The sequence below is a fragment of the Anas platyrhynchos genome, chromosome 1, assembly GCF_047663525.1.
Source record: "Anas platyrhynchos isolate ZD024472 breed Pekin duck chromosome 1, IASCAAS_PekinDuck_T2T, whole genome shotgun sequence".
Taxonomy (NCBI): domain Eukaryota; kingdom Metazoa; phylum Chordata; class Aves; order Anseriformes; family Anatidae; genus Anas; species Anas platyrhynchos.
Genome location: NC_092587.1, coordinates 207,456,094 through 207,471,875, shown reverse-complemented (window position 1 = coordinate 207,471,875; position 15,782 = coordinate 207,456,094). Strand labels below are relative to the sequence as shown.

The following is a 15,782-nucleotide window of genomic DNA, read 5'->3' as shown; positions in this document are numbered from 1 at the left end:
GGCTGGTTAGAACGAACGAACCCTCCAATGAGACTCAAGGACAGCAGGACATTTTGCGCGCGATTCACCATGACGTGTTAACCACAACCCTAACCCTAACCCTCACCCTAACCCTAACCCTAGTCGCGGGCTGATGACGTGCCGGAAGCACGTGACTGGAAACACGTGACCGGAAGCACGTGACCGGAACTTGCGTCACTTCCCCCTCCCCTGATTGGCTGGTTCGAACAAACGAACCCTCCAATGAGACTCAAGGACAGCAGGACATTTTGCGCGCGATTCACCATGACGTGTTAACCACAACCCTAACCCTAACCCTCACCCTAACCCTAACCCTAGTCACGGGCTGATGACGTGCCGGAAGCACGTGACCGGAAACACGTGACCGGAAGCACGTGACCGGAACTTGCGTCACTTCCCCCTCCCCTGATTGGCTGGTTCGAACGAACGAACCCTCCAATGAGACTCAAGGACAGCAGGACATGTTGCGCGCGATTCACCATGACGTGTTAACCACAACCCTAACCCTAACCCTCACCCTAACCCTAACCCTAGTCGCGGGCTGATGACGTGCCGGAAGCACGTGACCGGAAACACGTGACCGGAAGCACGTGACCGGAACTTGCGTCACTTCCCCCTCCCCTAATTGGCTGGTTCGAACGAACGAACCCTCCAATGAGACTCAAGGACAGCAGGACATTTTGCGCGCGATTCACCATGACGTGTTAACCACAACCCTAACCCTAACCCTCACCCTAACCCTAACCCTAGTCGCGGGCTGATGACGTGCCGGAAGCACGTGACCGGAAACACGTGACCGGAAGCACGTGACCGGAACTTGCGTCACTTCCCCCTCCCCTGATTGGCTGGTTCGAACGAACGAACCCTCCAATAAGACTCAAGGACAGCAGGACATTTTGCGCGCGATTCACCATGACGTGTTAACCACAACCCTAACCCTAACCCTCACCCTAACCCTAACCCTAGTCGCGGGCTGATGACGTGCCGGAAGCACGTGACCGGAAACACGTGACCGGAAGCACGTGACCGGAACTTGCGTCACTTCCCCCTCCCCTGATTGGCTGGTTCGAACGAACGAACCCTCCAATGAGACTCAAGGACAGCAGGACATTTTGCGCGCGATTCACCATGACGTGTTAACCACAACCCTAACCCTAACCCTCACCCTAACCCTAACCCTAGTCGCGGGCTGATGACGTGCCGGAAGCACGTGACCGGAAACACGTGACCGGAAGCACGTGACCGGAACTTGCGTCACTTCCCCCTCCATTGATTGGCTGGTTCGAACGAACGAACCCTCCAATGAGACTCAAGGACAGCAGGACATTTTGCGCGCGATTCACCATGACGTGTTAACCACAACCCTAACCCTAACCCTCACCCTAACCCTAACCCTAGTCGCGGGCTGATGACGTGCCGGAAGCACGTGACCGGAAACACGTGACCGGAAGCACGTGACCGGAACTTGCGTCACTTCCCCCTCCCCTGATTGGCTGGTTCGAACGAACGAACCCTCCAATGAGACTCAAGGACAGCAGGACATTTTGCGCGCGATTCACCATGACGTGTTAACCACAACCCTAACCCTAACCCTAACCCTAATCCTAACCCTAGTCGCGGGCTGATGACGTGCCGGAAGCACGTGACCGGAAACACGTGACCGGAAGCACGTGACTGGAACTTGCGTCACTTCCCCCTCCCCTGATTGGCTGGTTCGAACGAACGAACCCTCCAATGAGACTCAAGGACAGCAGGACATTTTGCGCGCGATTCACCATGACGTGTTAACCACAACCCTAACCCTAACCCTAACCCTAACCCTAACCCTAGTCGCGGCCTGATGACGTGCTGGAAGCACGTGACCGGAACTTGCGTCACTTCCCCCTCCCCTGATTGGCTGGTTCGAACGAACGAACCCTCCAATGAGACTCAAGGACAGCAGGACATTTTGCGCGCGATTCACCATGACGTGTTAACCACAACCCTAACCCTAACCCTCACCCTAACCCTAACCCTAGTCGCGGGCTGATGACGTGCCGGAAGCACGTGACCGGAAACACGTGACCGGAAGCACGTGACCGGAACTTGCGTCACTTCCCCCTCCCCTGATTGGCTGGTTCGAACGAACGAACCCTCCAATGAGACTCAAGGACAGCAGGACATTTTGCGCGCGATTCACCATGACGTGTTAACCACAACCCTAACCCTAACCCTCACCCTAACCCTAACCCTAGTCGCGGGCTGATGACGTGCCGGAAGCACGTGACCGGAAACACGTGACCGGAAGCACGTGACCGGAACTTGCGTCACTTCCCCCTCCCCTGATTGGCTGGTTCGAACGAACGAACCCTCCAATGAGACTCAAGGACAGCAGGACATTTTGCGCGCGATTCACCATGACGTGTTAACCACAACCCTAACCCTAACCCTCACCCTAACCCTAACCCTAGTCACGGGCTGATGACGTGCCGGAAGCACGTGACCGGAAACACGTGACTGGAAGCATGTGACCGGAACTTGCGTCACTTCCCCCTCCCCTGATTGGCTGGTTCGAACGAACGAACCCTCCAATGAGACTCAAGGACAGCAGGACATTTTGCGCGCAATTCACCATGACGTGTTAACCACAACCCTAACCCTAACCCCTAACCCTAACCCTAACCCTAACCCTAACCCTAACCCTAACCCTAACCCCTAACCCCTAACCCTAACCCTAACCCTAACCCTAACCCTAACTGTGGTAATTCTAGAGCTAATTCTAATTCTGATAACCCTAACCCTAACCCTAACTCTAACCCTAGCCCTAACCCTAATGGAGCCGCGCTTAAATATGCCCGGGCGGCACCGCGCTTAAATGTGTCCGGGCGGCGCCGCGCTAAAATGTGTCCTGGCGGCGCCGCACTTAAATGTGCCCGGGCGGCGCCACGCTTAAATGTGTCAGGGCGGCGCCGCGTTTAAATTTCCCTAATACTTTTCCCGGTATGCTCTGGGCACCCAACATGGCCACCCGGAAGTCCGGAGTCCGAGAACTACATTTCCCGTTATGCTCTGGACGCTCAACATGGCCTCCCGGAAGTCCAGAGTCCGAGAACTACATTTCCCGGTATGCTCTGGGCGCTCAATATGGCCTCCCGGAAATCCGGAGTCCGAGAACTACATTTCCCGGTATGCTCTGGACGCCCAACATGGCCTCCCGGAAGTCCAGAGTCCGAGAACTACATTTCCCAGTATGCTCTGGGCGCTCAACATGGCCTCCCGGAAGTCCAGAGTCCGAGAACTACATTTCCCCGTATGCTCTGGGCGCTCAACATGGCCTCCCGGAAATCCGGAGTCCGAGAACTACATTTCCCGGTATGCTGTAGGCACTCAACATGGCCTCCCGGAAGTTCGGAGTCCCAGAACTTCATTTCCCAGTATGCTCTGGGCATTCAACATGGCCACCCGGAAGTCCAGAGTCCGAGAACTACATTTCCCGGTATGCTTTAGGTACCCTACATGGCCACCCGGAAGCCTGCTGCCGGAAAACTATACCTACCAGCATTTCTTGGACAGCCGGCACAGCCAATCACAGGCCGAGTTTTCGAGAACTACATTTAGCAGCACCCACTGTAACCCTCGCCCTTACCGCCCTTACAAAAAAGCCTCAAGCCCTAACCCTAAAAAAAAACCTCGAAACCCCTACAGACATAACCCAAACTATTTACCACACTAAACCACTGAAGACCTATGCCTAAAACCCCTAACCCAATAAATTAAGACATTCAAATCCCAAACCCACAAAATTAAGACTCTCAAATCCCAAACTCAAAAAATAGGACTCTCAAAACCTAAACCCAAAAATTGAGGACGCTCCAAACACTAACCCAAAAAATTAAGATGCTCAAAACCCAAACGCAAAAAAATAAGATGCTCCAAACCCTAACTCAAAACATTAGGACACTCAAAACCCAAACCCAACCACAAACATTAAGACGCTCCAAACCCTAACCCAAAAAATTAGGACACTCAAAACCCTAACCTTGGAGAACCTAACCTGAATAAATAAATAAATAAATAAATACCCTAAATAACCCTAAATAACTGATCAAAAATAAAACCCTAAGACCCTAACCCTAAAAAAACTATCAACACTACAACACAAAAAACTCTAAAATCCTAACATGCTAACGCTGAAACCCTTAAAACCCTAACCCCCAAATCCCTAAAATTCTAACCGTTAAAACTCCAACCCTAAAAAACTTAAAATCCTTAAACATAAACCCTGAGAACGCTTACCCTGAAACCCAACCCTAGGGCCCTATCCCTGAAACCTTAAAACCATGAATCAATCTGTAGCCAATAACATAGGCTCAGGAGAGGATCTCAGTACAGTAGCATTTTTATTCGAGATTACAATGGCAGGCGTCCCGCAAGCAGGAGGGCGCCTACTAATTCCATACACAGTTTATATACTTTTTTTTTTTCCCTCCTAAGGACCGGGACCCTCCCCTGTTTCCCCATTAACTGTGCAATCCAGGTTCATACTCTATCTGTTGCTTCACAGAAAATACACAGCTGCTGGCCTGTTACAAGTCACATTTCTTTTGAGGCTTTTATTCTTTGAGGTGGTAATGTTTCTTACACCATGATTTCCACCTAATGGCAGTAAGGATTCTGGTTGTCTGCATTTTATAAGGTTGTCTGTTGTAAATAAGTCCCAAATAGGATTACAATCAAAGTTTACAATTTATTAAATGAATAGAGGTAAGCAAACAGCACTGGGTGCACTGGGAGTCTCTGCTCGACCAAGATGCACACAAATTACATCAGGCAGCTGGTTTTTATGCTCCTAGGCTAATACATATTCGTTACTACTTCTAGAAAAGGAGGGTTATTATAATTAGTTCCTGGAATCCAAACCCGCCCACTGGTGCATGCATTATCAGTCTCTGGTGGTCCCTCTGGGGGTCTCTCGTACTAAAGGCTCATAGTCTTCCAGGCTTTTCCCTTGTCCTTCTCCTTTGTCCATCTTGGCTGGATGTCAGAGACTTGCATAGTGCCCCATGCAATAGTCATAACAGTTAGCAGTTATTCTGAAACCCCTTTGTTCTCTTATCCCCTATTGACACGAATTGCTGGACCATTCCTTTGCAAGATACAAAAACTCTATACACTAACCGCCCTGTTTTTCTTAGACTTGTGTTTATACAAGGGTATGTAAGATAGAAGGTCACATTACATCATATCATGCAGCCCTAGCATTGTTCCATATTGACACGAATCAGATGAACACATTTCACAATCCCCCATCTCCTTTTTCATGGTATTGATTTGTGTTTTCCTTTCCAATCGAGTCAATGCTTGCCGAATTTTTATCAATTTTGGATCTTTGTTTGTTTTTATTATCATCAGAGAATGGGTTTTCTCTTTGCCTGGTTCTGGGTCAACAGGTACCGCGAATCACAGAATCACAGAATTTCTAGGTTGGAAGAGACCTCAAGATCATCGAGTCCAACCTCTAACCTAACACTAACAGTCCCCACTAAACCATATCCCTAAGCTCTACATCTAAACGTCTTTTGAATATTTGCATTCCTTGTATAACCGAGTGTATTAGTCTGGTAATACAAGGTATTAAACATGGAATTATTAACAATCCTCCACATATCCCCAATAAAACCATCCTTTTTTTAGCAAACCAATCACCGCCCATAAAGCCACCCCCCATAATCCTCCTAGATTGATTCCATTCCAAGTTTGAACTGGGACATATGCAATGTTCTTCATTTCTTTTATAAGTTCACTTACAGCTTTTCCTTCTGTTGTGGTTTAACCCGGCCAGCAGCTAAACACCACACAGCCGTTCGCTCACCCTCCTCCCTCCCTCTATGGGATGGGGGAGAGAAACAGGAAAGTGAAGCCTGTGAGTTGAGATAAAGACAGGTAAATAATAATAACAGTAATAATAAAGACAATGATGATAATAGTACTACTACTACTGTGTATGAAAACAAGTGATGCACAATGCAATTGCTCACCACCCGCTGACCAATGCCCAGCCTAACCCCAAGCAGTCCGTCCCTCCTCCCCCTTTGGCCAGTTTGCTGCACTCCCAGCCTGCCCGCTGGCAGGACAGAGTGAGAAGCTGAAACACCCTTGGCTTGGTGTAAGCACTGCTCTGCAACAATTAAAACATCAGCATGTTATCAGCACTCTTCTCATCCTAAGCCAGAACATAGCATTCTACCAGCTACTAGGAAGAAACACCATCATCAATTTCTAAACAGCAATTACTAAGGTTAAATTTTCCACAGACGACTCCTTCTTGTGCTAGTAAATAATCCAAGGCTAAGCGATTTTGATACAAAGCAGTTCTCATCTTGGTATTTTGCTTTGCAATTAATCCAAGTGCATCTCCGGTTTTATTTACAATTACTTCTATTACAGCTTGTAACCTAATTATTCTATTAAGCATGTATGTTGGGGTCGTATAGCCTCAGGATCCATCTTCTGCCCACGTAGCTGGATCATAATAGGCAAACACCTTCAATCAAGGGGTTGGGCCTGCTTTCAGGGTCAATTCGGGCTTGTGTTACCGTTCAGCCTGTCAGGGTGATCCAGCTCCTGGAAAACAAATCACAATTTTATATAGGCTTAAAAAACTAGGTTCTTATGTTATTTGCTTGGGACAACCTGACCTTAGTGCGGGAGAAGTCCGGTCAAGGCACTCTCACTCAGCAGTCAAGATCCATAGGGGTTGCCTCCCTCGGTAGACCATACACACCGCAGTGGAGGGTCCTGCCTTCTCCCTTTCCTCCCTTCAGGCTTGTCCCCTTTATCTGGTGCCCTTAATTCATGAAGAGCCTCATTGCCAGAATACTAGTCCCTCTTTACCCTTAGTTTCAGTTCCCTAAGAGTGGACTCAACCCTCCAAGCTTCGGTAATTATTGGTCCCTTTACTCTGGATGCGTGGGTCTAACCCCTTTCTGCTGTTCTCACAGCTGATTCAGGAGTAAGTAAAACAAGGTACAGTCCCCTTCCATCAGGGGTTCAATGATTCTTCCCTCCAGGCTTTTATTAAGACCTTGTCTCCTGGTTGTATCTTATGAATAGCAAATCCTAAAGATGGTGTTTGAGCCATCAATCCAATTTCTCTTAGCTCTTGTAATCTCCTTCCAACAGTAATTATGCATTTCTGGATGATATGATCCTCAACTACATTGTTCCCTAGAGGCATCCCTTGAGAACAAGGCATACCATATAACATTTCATACGGCGATAATCCAGTCCCACTGTGTTGTTTAGTTCTTATGTTTAAAAGTGCCAATGGTAAGCATTTCATCCAGTGCATTTGTGTCTCCATCATTAACTTAGCCACTTGTTGTTTTATCATTTGATTCATTCTTTCTACTTTCCCTGAGCTTTGTGGGTGCCACAGAATATGGTATTCTCACTGAATACCTAATGATTGACATAATAATTTTATTATTTTAGAAGTAAAGTGTGTGCCCTGATTAGAATGTACTGGATATGCAATGTACTGGATAGCATACTACATAGCATATGCCCTATAATTCTGCAAAAATCATAAGGGACCTGGAACCACAAAGTAAACACACAAACATCATCATCCTATCCATAAACATGCTATAACAATTACTCACCTGAAGAAGAGCTGCATGCAATATAGGCACCTACTACTAGATTGCTTTACTATGACAGATCCTATTAGTTACCACCTCAAAAAGATGGAATTACCGGTCTCTACTTGGAAACACATCAGTCCATAGACTCTCACCCACCTAAAGAACCTCTTTAGCAACCTGTGCTAAATATCCTTCTATTAAGTGAATTCCAAGCACTTAGAAATCTAGAAATCCATAGACTCCAACCTGCCTAAAGAACCCTGCAACTGACTGAAGGAAAAACAAAGCACTTACCCCAAAGATCAGCCCAGGCAGAAGGAGCTCTGATAGCATACCTGGGGCTCATATAGCATACCTTTGGTCTCACCCAGCACCCAAGCCAAATCACCTGGGAAAGGGGAGGGGCAAAGCACAAGAAAGTAAAAAGAAGAGGAGCAGCAGCAGCTGTGGTGGTTTGTTTTTGTTATTTTATTTTTTTTAATATTTGCTTTAGCTCAACAGCATGCAGAGAGCAGACAAGAGACCTGGGGTGTTTCTAGAAGCAACAATCCCCATGCTTTTGCTGCAGCTTTGAATATTGGAAGGACAATATGACCAAGCAAGTAACTGAATTTTTTTCAACTGGAATTAACTCAAACTTTTCATCATCACCTACAAAATCAGAGAACCAGCATTCACTTGCTCGCCAGCCCTGATACCCACCTCCACCGTAACGTTGACTACTACTGATGCAACATACCATTGTGCAATACCTCTCTGTTCCCAGCTCCTTTACCTCAGCAGCTCATTAGCTCTACCTGAGAAATGTGCCCGGGCAGCAGCGTGCTAAAATGTGCCCAGACTTATCCTTAAAAGATGAAGAAGGTGACCCTGCTCAGTCTCTTGGCAGTACTGCTGTCAAGGAACCATACCCCATGGTTTCCCAAAAACAAGGTACCTGGCCACCCCTCCTAAACATACCTCTAAGATGTCAATTCAAGGACATAAGGCCTAGAAGGCTGCAAGGTCTGAAGACTCAACAGACAACAAAACCACAGGCAAAAGCTCCAGAAATATAACAAACTGTCCCTGAAGGTGAAACATACTAACCCTTACATGCCCACTGCTGCCATTTTCAGATACATGCTAACACAGAGAATTCGATGATACATTTCTCCTAAACCCTGCTCCATTACTTTGCCACCAAGGTTGTAACTTTGATAATATTTGACAAACAACAAAGACTCACAGAAAGCCCAGTAATTCTGCAAAAATTATAAGGGACCCAGAACCATAAAGCAAACACACAAAGTAACATCGTCATCCTAAATATGCTATAACAATTACTTACCTGAAGAAGAGTTTTATGCAATACAGGCACCTACTACTATATAGATTGCTTTAATTTACTGAATCGCAATAGTTGTTACCTCAAAAAGATGCGCATACCAGTCTCTACTTGGAAACGCATCAGTCCATAGACTCTGACCCACCTAAAGAACCTTGCAAGTAACTGAATGTTGTCGATGGAAGGAAGACACAGACGCTCAATATGAGTGAACAGTGAACTTCAACTTTAATGGATAGCTCAGTCGCCTTTTATCTAGTTCGAACATAATCAACTCATACATATTGCAGAAGCTAAACTCAGGATTGGCTAACACTTCCCGGGCTTTTCAGTTAGTTCCTCCTTCTTTTAGCTACCGTCCCGCCTTAGGGACTCTCCCTATCACACAAGGTCATCGTGTCCTTGAGCCTGATTGGCTCTCAGCCAGCTGCGTGCGTGCCCAGGCTCATATGAGTTAAGTACGGTACTTCACTAGCCCATTGCCTCCTAACTGCTCAACATCCACATGTCCTACTTCACTTAACCATTCCTCCACAACTGAAGGAAAAACAAAGCACTTACCCCAAGAAGCAGCCCAGGCAGAATGAGCTCTCTGATGCCATACCTGGGGCTCATATACCATTAGGTTCCACCCAGCACCCAAACCCAGTCACCTGGGAAAGGGGAGAGACAAAGCATAAGAAAGTAGAAAGAGCAGCAGGATCAGCAGCTGTTTTTTTTTTTTCTTCCTTTTTTTTTTTTCTTTTCTTCTTTTTCTAGCCTAGCTGAACAGCTTGCAGAGTGCAGACAAGAGAACTGGGGTGTTTCTAGAAGCAACAATCCCCATGCTTTTGTTTCAGCTTTTAATATTGAAAGGACACTATAACCAAGCAAGTAAATGAAACTTTTTCAACTGGAATTAGCTCAAACCTTTCTTTCACACAGGAAGAAAAATCTAGGAGCATAACACATTACACGCCAAAAAAATAAAAAAGCAATGTAGTAACATCACTCAAAGGAAAAAAGAACGTGCATGCACGGCACCGCTCAGCCTGCAGTACCCTCTCAAAAACAGCAGAAAAAATGCACGCCACACTGTCTAGGGGAGGAAATAACGGCCCAGAGCAACATGCCACTCCTGGCTTGGAAGCCGAGCAGTAATGCTAAACTACATTTCCCGGCATGCCCCATGAATCAGCATGGCCGACCAGAAGCCCAAAGCCCAAAGACAACAACTCCCGGCATGCTGCTGGGCACGAAGGCTGGCCACCGCTACTGCGCATGTGCCCAGCCTCTGCTCCTGCTGTACCGGTTCTTCGCCAGCGGGTGGCACCACAGAGCTCCGCGGCGCCCGTTCCGAGCCAGCCTGCTCTGCTCATGCGCGGAATCAGAACTGCAGCAATGGCTTTTGAGACAGTTTGCTCGTTAAAGGAAGCAGCGTGAACTGCGCGGAACACCGCACGAAAACAGAAAGAAAAGACACTCCGCTCTGCTAACGCGGAAGGAACTGCCCTTCCGAACTGTGCACGTGCCACGTCGGACTTGAAAGCTGAGTGGCTTGAAAACTACATTTCCCGGCGTGCCCTGGAAACCAATGTGGCTGACAAGACCACAACTACCAGCATGCTGCGCGGCACGGTGCTCACAGCCACCTGACCCTGCGGACGCCCCGGAGCCACCCCCGTCGTCAGCCCTGCTCCCCCACCTCACAGAGGCTTTCCCTGTCCCACTCTCCTCCACACCCTCACCTCTCCCCTGCTCCTCTGCAAGCAGAAGGAGCGCTGGCCACGCTTGCTAACCACTCTCTCCATGCAGACCGGCCCTACCTAGCACACCCACCCCTGGGAGCAAAGACATCACACGGCTACTCCACTGCTGCCTTTGCTTCCTCCCCCACTCCCCTGGCCCAACAGCCTGCAGCCCCCCAGCAAGATGACCCCCACATGCCAAGGAGCAGTCCACATCTATCAGCCCCCGCAGCCTCACCTGGGGCCCTGCTCCAGGAACTGCGGACCAGCCTGTGCACCTTTCTCCCACCCACCCCATTATGGAACCTGCACCCACTGACACAGGGATGGCCACTTACCCACAGCCACAAACACAGACAGCAGTGCAAGCCAGAAAGCAAACTCTTTATTAACTGGTGTACAGGACTCCCAGAGGGAGACTGTGGCAGGGTTCTCCGCCCATACGTGGGGAAAAAAAAAGTGACAGAAAGAAATTGAGAGAGAAATAAAATCATACAACCATAGAATATCCTGAGTTGGAAAGGATCCATAAGGATCATTGAGTCAAACTCCTGGCTCCACACAGGTCTATCCAAAAATTCAGACCACATGACTAAGAGCACAGTCCAAGCACTTCTGGAACTCTGACAGGCTTTGTGCTGTGACTATGTCCCTGGGGAGCCTGTTCCAGTGCGCAACAACCCTCTCAGTGAAGAACCTAGGGAGCAGGAAAGAAAGATTGAGAAAAATCAAATACTGCTGGGGCAACAGGATTGAGAAATGAAGAACTGAGAAGTTCTTAGAGGGAGTGGGCAAGGGGACGCGAACACCCGAACACTGAGACTGAGGGGTCTCAGAATGGGACAGAGATGAGAGAGAGCAGTGTGCAGCAGGGCTGAGACGGCAAAAGAGCGTCAAGGGAAGGGGAGAACGACAGAGGCACAGAAAGAAAAACGTGAGCAAGCTGGACAGAGGGCTTGATGGCACGATGGCAGAGGCCATAGGACAGAAACATGCGGACAGGCAGGACAAGGAGCGGAAGGACTACAAGAGCAAAGAGCAGGGCAGATGTGGGTACTGAAACATTAACAAGGGACAGTTGGTGTGTAATTGAGAGATGGAACGAAGGACAGAGTGGGGAAAAGAACGACATGGACAGAGAAGGAAAAGCCTAGGATGAGCAGAGAGAGGAAGGGGAAGTGGGGGAGGGGAGCAGGATAGAGAGAAGAAAGAACCTAGGAAAGGCGGCAACACAGAGGAAAAGGGACAGTAAGCAGGATGCAGTAAAACGTGCAGATGGGCCATACAGAGGGCAAACAAGCAGGACAGGGAAGAGGACTGAAAAGCAGGCCAAAGAGACAGACGGGCTAGGAGGAGATGGGGGACAGAGAAGGGTTGCAGATACAAAGGGGAGCAAAGGCAGCCTGGGATGCAGAACAGGGGGGGACAGCCTCAGGGACCTGGCGCTTACCACAGCTCCCACTCTGGGCGCTGCCAAGAGGATTTCACAATTCAGACGTTTCTCGCTTGCTCACTCTCCTGGTTTCCTCCTCTGTAAGGATCTGGAGGCTCAGCTGTCACCCGACCAAGAGAATACGCAAGGGTGCATCTGCAACAATGGTAGATGGTTGTCCACAGCCCTTGTATTTCATAGTAATCTTTCGTAACAACTGAATAGTGGAAGGAGAAAAAAGATACACAACATGTCCACAAAAGGTTTTGTGGAGAATACTTAAAGGAAAACAAAACAAAAAAAAAAGAAATATTAAGCAGCCAGTACATCATTTTTGTTAACAGAGTAACATTAACATACTAGAAATTTCCACATTCTTTACCCTTTACCTTGAAGATGTCACCCAATTCTGTCACTGTTGACCATTAGCATTTTTTAAAATTTTCATTTAGCATTTTTTTAAATTTTCATTTAGAGGGAGAATGGGGAAAAAAAAAAAAAAGAGGGGTGAGGGGTGAAGTGGCACAGCCATTTCTTTCCTCAGTAACACGAGCAAAAAGCTCACTCAGCAAGAACATGCTTTAAATCAGTCCATCCAACCCAAGAGGGGACTCCACCACACACACACACACTCCCACCGCCTCTTGCAGCTCTTCCCACATCCCCCCTGCCATCTCTCAATGCTCGTCCCCCCTCATCCCCAGACCCCCAAAGCCCAGCACAGCAGAGACTCTCCTCCCCCCCCCGCCGGTAGGGTCTGCTCCAGCGCACCCCCAGCCTCGCACAACGGCTGTTTCCCCAGAAGCCACTGACCGCAGCGCCCTGACCACCTGACCGCCTTGCCCCGCACATCATCATGGGGCAGCCCTGACCACCAACCTCAGTGTGGCACCGTGCCTCGCCATCCCGTCCTGAGCAGAGCCTGGCACAGCTCCTGCTCCAGAGAAGGGCACTGCTATGTTGCCACGGCCAGGGCATGCAGTGCCAGCCCTACAGCATTGCTCGGCTCTTGCTCCTCAGTTAGCTACGCACGTGCATGGAATCAGAGCAGCAGGCATGGCTTGCCAGAGCAGCACTGCTGTTCAAGCTTAAACAGAAAAACAACAACACACACCGCTTTATGCGTTTACACAACTTAGGGCAGAGGTTGCCCCTTTGTTGGGGCGGTACGCAATAAAGGCACCTCCTACTGTATAGATGGCTTTACTCTAAATGATCCTGCTAGTTGCTACCTCAAAAAGATATGCTTAACTCTCTCAACATTGAAATGCATCAGCCTATAGACTCTGACCTACCTAAAAAAAAAAACCTGCAACTGACTGAAAGAAAATCAACTCACTTACCCCAAAAAGCAGCTCGGGCAGGATGAGCTCTCTGATGGGATGCCTGTGGCTCGTATACCATTAGGCCATTAGGCACTACCCAGCACCCTGCCCCAATAGCCTGGAAAAGGGGAAGAGCAAAGCACGGGAAGGGAGAGAGAGCAGGAGGAGCAGCCTCTGTGTTAAATATCTGCCTTAGATCAACAGCTTGCAGTGTTACTGGAAGCAATAATTCATATGCTTTTGCTTCAACTTTTAATATCAAAAAGACAATAAACTAGGAGATAATCTAGGAGGGTAACAGATTACACACCAAAAAAAAATCAATTCAATGTAATAACATGACTCACAGGAGAAATCAGGTACTTGAGTAGGCTATCTGAAAACAAAAGGTTACACAGCTGGGTCAAAAAATAAATAATAATAATAAAAAAAAATCAAGGTCTGAAAAGGGTACAGATACCCTCAAAGGGCACAGGAGAAAAAATAGTGGTATTTAAAAGACCTACAGAACCTCAGGAGGGACCTGAGCAGAGCACACAGGTTCTTTGGGAAGAGGGAGGGTTGAGAGCAGGTAAGGCAGGGACTAGAAATGCTAAATAGAGGAGAAAACGAGTGTTGTGGGCCTCGAGCATGTGCAAAGAGAGTAAGGAGGGCTCCTGAGAGGACAGGGGAACAAAGGGAAAGCTGCTTACCTCTGGGAAGTCATCTACGATCTTTGTGCCATGGATGTTTGTCTCACATGCTCGACACATGAGTTAGGGGTCCCCATAAGTTGAAGGCTTCTTACCTCTGAGAAGTCCCCCCTAGGGCTTTCTTCTAGTAGATGATGGCTTTCCCAGAGACTGCATGGAGAGGCCCTTAGTCCCCCTTATAATCGGAGAGATCTCTCTTGCACAGAGAGATCCTTGCCTGAGCCTTCACAGCCTGTGATGCCATGTGCATGCAGCTGTTCTCAGGAAGACAAGCAGCTTTACAGTCTGAACTGTAAACAGCAAGCATTTCTTCCGGGCAGGTTTCAAATCATCATCTCCCTTCGCAGGAAATGGAAAAGTCACTCCTGTTTGCTGCTCCCAACATCTCCCAACATCTCCCCCCCCGCCCCCCATCTTCCCCTGCTGATTTTGCTCCTCTTAGGTCACTGCATGCCTCCACCTTCCAGAGCAGCTCATTCTCATCAAGTTCTCCTGCGTCCTGTCCCCAGCTGCTCCCATCCCACAGTGCTCTCAATGGCAACATTAGCTGTCACTCGGAAGTCCTTCCCACTTGGTACCCTCTGCAGCTATCCCTGCTGTGGGAATGGCAGAAAACTCTGCAGGGCATCTGTAGCCATAAGGTTGAAGAATGCATTTACCTGGAAGTTTCTGATGAAAGATTACAGAAAGAGTCACACCTCTTCGCAAATGCATTACCCCTTTCCAGAGAGACACTAAGACGTCACATGCCATCTCTCTGTAACTTTTTCAAATTCAACAAGGATTTGCGGTATTACAAAAAATAACATTAGACAGAGAAGACCAGTAGTCCTGACAAATTCCCTAAGTCAGGAGAACCTGTCCAATCAACCCCAAACCGTTCATTACTTTTGAAAGCCAAACGAGGAGGTGCGTATTCTACTCTTTCCCATCTGTGTTCTTGTTCTGGCTTAACCTGGCGAGCAGGTAGCGCAAATAGCACCGTGGGAGACTTGGGAAGAAAAAATAGTCGAAGCTCATGGGTTCAGATAAAGACAGTTTAATTGGACAGAAATTAAACACCTCCGGCTGTTTCTCTGCCCCAGCTGCCAATCCCGTGGGTCCCAGCCTCCCTGGCACTCTCCCCTCCCCTCTTCCTTGCCAGGGAACACCAGCCCCCCCCATGACACCTGTCCCACGGCACAAAGACAGCACAGACCTAAGCGTTGCCCTTCCTGCGTACCACTACCCTCCTGCCCGCTGGCCCCATGCCTGCAGCTCCCTGGCAAGATGACCTGCACACCCAGAGGGACTGTCTGCATCCGTCGACAACACCCCTCTGTACTGGGTCTGGCTGGAATGTTAACTTTCCCGGCAGCAGCCCATACAGTGCCGTACTCTGTACTTGTAGCTGGAACAGCAGTGTTATCACACCAGTGTTGCGTCTACTGCTGAGCAGCAGTGGCACAGCATTGGGCCTTTCTCTAACCCTCCTAGGGGGTGGGCAAAAAGTGAGAGAAACATCACTAGGGCAGTTGACCTAAACCAATCAAAGGGATATTCCATACCATGTGATGTCACACTCAGCAATAAAAGGTGGAAACAGGAAGAAGAGGGGAGGGGTGGGCTCTCGTTGAGAAGACGTCGGTCCTCC

The 15,782-nt window shown here is 48.5% G+C and overlaps 1 protein-coding gene and 1 long non-coding RNA gene across 10 annotated transcripts in view; both read right to left on the bottom strand.

Moving 5' to 3' along the window:
• Positions 1–4,381: 4,381 nt before the first annotated feature.
• On the bottom strand, positions 4,382–10,191 carry LOC140001401 (uncharacterized). Its single transcript, XR_011806620.1, has 3 exons — positions 9,883–10,191; positions 9,535–9,626; positions 4,382–6,624 (listed from the first exon to the last, which is right to left on the bottom strand). It is a non-coding gene; the product is annotated as an uncharacterized lncRNA (long non-coding RNA).
• An 872-nt stretch (positions 10,192–11,063) lies between these two features.
• The window catches only part of LCMT2 (leucine carboxyl methyltransferase 2), a 28,093-nt gene continuing 23,374 nt past the window's right edge, over positions 11,064–15,782 (bottom strand). For 3 of the 9 annotated variants that reach the window (XM_038179051.2, XM_072033022.1, XM_072033025.1), the window contains one exon: positions 12,356–14,488. The gene's annotated coding sequence lies outside the window, so the exon portion shown is untranslated. The other 6 variants (XR_003499734.3, XR_003499735.3, XR_011806619.1 and 3 more) reach the window with 6 other exon arrangements.